At 34.4% G+C, this 3,244-nt stretch overlaps 1 protein-coding gene and 1 pseudogene across 1 annotated transcript in view; one reads left to right on the top strand and one right to left on the bottom strand.

Moving 5' to 3' along the window:
• LOC110423793 (protein TRANSPORT INHIBITOR RESPONSE 1-like) overlaps nucleotides 1-3,244 on the bottom strand; it is an 8,058-nt gene that overhangs the window by 4,114 nt on the left and 700 nt on the right.
• Nucleotides 7-878, top strand: LOC149526672 (transport inhibitor response 1-like protein Os04g0395600 pseudogene; annotated as a pseudogene).

Raw genomic sequence — 3,244 nt, forward strand, 5'->3', positions numbered from 1 at the left:
CTATGTCCTCTATTTTTGTCGGCAGATGACTAATGCAGCTGTAGCAACCATTGTCCAGAATTGCCCCGATTTAACGCATTTCCGATTATGCATAATGGACCCAGGTCAACCAGATTATCTCACAAATGAACCCATGGATGAAGCTTTCGGTGCAGTGGTTAAGACATGCACTAAACTCCAGAGGCTTTCAGTTTCGGGTCTCTTAACCGATCTGACATTTGAGTATATTGGTAGGTATGCGAAGAACTTGGAGACCCTTTCAGTGGCTTTTGCGGGCAGCAGTGACCGGGGCATGCAGTGTGTTCTGACAGGTTGTCCGAAACTAAGGAAACTTGAGATAAGAGACTGCCCATTTGGCAATGCAGCACTGTTGTCAGGTTCGGACAAGTATGAGTCCATGAGGTCACTTTGGATGTCAGCCTGCAATGTGACAATGGATGGATGCAGGCTATTGGCAAGGGAGATGCCCAGATTGAATGTCGAGGTAATGAAGGAGGATGGATGTGCTGATAGTGAAGCTGATAAAGTCTATGTTTATCGTTCTATTGCAGGCCCAAGGAGGGATGCCCCACCATTTGTGCTTACTCTCTGAAATGCTTGGTAATCTCTCTGTTACGATACAAACAACCGGCTTTGGATTAACATATTTTTCATGAACAAGATCCCATGTCCTGGTAATAACTGATCTTCAAGCTACTCTACCATCAATTTTGTTAAGTTGTCTTGAGACAAGACTTATTGCTCAAGTACTTTTCTTTGATGAAGCTGTGTGTATCTTTTCTTTAATCAGTTTTTGTTTATCATGAAGCTTTAAATTTCTTACATGCCACTTCTAGCAATAAAGAATACGACTCATACCTTCCCGAAGACGTATAAAACGGGTTATATCATTACAAAGTTTATATTTATTACAGTGTTAGTATACAAATTTACTATATTATCAATTAAACTAATATCGTTTAACATTTGCAATTAAAGTATTGATAATTAAATCGACAATAATAAAAGATAATTAAGATCATAATCATCTTTTTGTCGGCCTTGAAAGACATAAATTTTGATTTTTTATTCTTAACAATCTAATTTACCAAACTATAGATCCATTCAAAATAAAGCAAATTCCTTGGTGTTGCTTGGAAGTTTGAAGCAATGTCCCAAAATTTTTAATCAAAACAAATACGTTACGAATGCATGTGCCATCAAGCTTCGACATTATTCCCACCACGATTACAATCATGTTCATCATTTTAATTTAAAACTTAATGAGGTTGCCAAGTGTCGAAACTCGAGAGGTCAAAAGCTTTGTGAACCATCGTGCTATGGCCGAGTGCCACGTGTAATCGCCCCCCCTCACCCCCAACTCGAGTCGGCCATTGTGATATTTCTTTGGAGTCCGCCAATGTCTACTACGAGGCGAGGTACAAAGATTGGACAATGATGTGGACGTTCAATGGACGAAGGATTGCCTGCCAGAACATGGAGTTCTTAATCTTCGGGGGACAAAAAGGGTAGGGGTCTTAATCCAAATTCAAGATCATAATTTCATGGATTTCCTTATGGTTTTTTTTTAAAATTTAAAACATTATCTACCCCATTTAGTTTTTAACATAAAATGAAAAAAAAATCAAGATTAATAAATGTAAATTTTTATATTAATATTGCATTCAATTCAAACAAATTTGAATAATCATTTACAAATCGTGTTAATATAATAAATTAAAATACAATTTATAACATATGTATTTGTTTGGAGTAATGGGTCAAACCAAATAATGTTTCTCTCCTAATACCTAAATAACCTCTCTTTTTAGAGGTGATTTTTATCCATTAGTTAAATTTCAAGCTAAAATCAATGGGTTAGGGCATTTATAATCACACGCTTTTAGTGCTCATTAGGCACTTTTCCATTAATAAAAAAAAAAAACACACAACAGATGAGAATGAATCCTTGATTAGAGGCTTTGGGTTCTTGGATGCATGTGATTTCCATAACCTAACATCAAGTTGAAGAGCTGGGTCACATCACCCCCAAAAACCCAGAAGAGTGGTTAGGGGTCCCACAAATGGGGGGCAACCCCAGACCCATCCCTCTTCCTAACATCACATGATCACTCGGTTGATATGCCAGTATTGCATTTATTACAACTACTGTGCCTTCCCCTATTTTTCTTTATTCCAAAAATGACGTGGAATCTTCCCCCATCTTTAGTTATATATAATAGAAGACGACCCACTCGGGAAATGTTAAAGAGAAAGATTTGTCGTTTTATGTACATAAATTAAATTACCCAAAAATATATTTTTTTTGAATGATTGTGTAGAAGACATGAAGAACACAACATTATAGAAAGAATTGGTAGGTCTGAATTCTTTCTTTCTTCATAGGAAACTCACTAGGTCACCAGGCAGCCGTGGGGCATTACACAAATATATATAAATATAAGTTGATCGATGATAAAGATGAAAAACAGTTAACACGGATTATTTGATTTATTTTTTCATTCAATTTTGTTATTTTTTAGAAAATTTTGCCTTGTTCAATATTGTAAAATTGAAAATTTTGACGGAATATTCCTTTTCACTTAAACTAATAACTTTACTCAATGCTAAAGGAAAAGGGTTCTAACATATATTTTTAGAGTTTTATAATTTTATCATTATAAATATTTAATTTTTAATATAATTATTTTATAAATATTATTATTGTCTTTCAAACTACTGAAATTACTTTGATTAGAATCAGAGGCGGAGGGAGGGAGCCTAGTAGCCCCCCAAAGTTTCAAAAAGTTTACAAAATTTTCTTTATTTTGTTTTTAATATTTATAATTTTATTTTTAATTTTTTAAAAATCTTATAATTTTACCTCCAAGTATTGAATTTTTATTTTTATCTTATTTAAGTTTAAAATTTTGACTTCATCGTTGCTCAGAATGGTTCCTACAAGTTGAAATGCTGGTTTTTTTTTAACTAAGAAGAAAAGGTTTCAAGCTTTGCATGCGTAATCAGGCCAAGCTGAGCTTCTTACTTGTGATCACACTTTGGACTTTTTCTTTTTTGAACTTTTCATCCCATCATTTTCCATTTCCATCCCATTCTTTTGCGATTGAAACAGCGAAAATGACTGGTTATAAGTCAAGTAACTTTCATTAAACAACTTGGCAATCCAACCCAAAACCCCTCCCCCTTTCTGCACAACATGACAACTTGTGATAAGTTTTTTTTTTTTTTTTTTCAAACTTTGGCC

The sequence above is a fragment of the Theobroma umbraticum genome, unplaced genomic scaffold (genome assembly GCF_002168275.2).
Source record: "Theobroma umbraticum cultivar Fairchild unplaced genomic scaffold, ASM216827v3 scaffold_204.0, whole genome shotgun sequence".
NCBI lineage: Eukaryota > Viridiplantae > Streptophyta > Magnoliopsida > Malvales > Malvaceae > Theobroma > Theobroma umbraticum.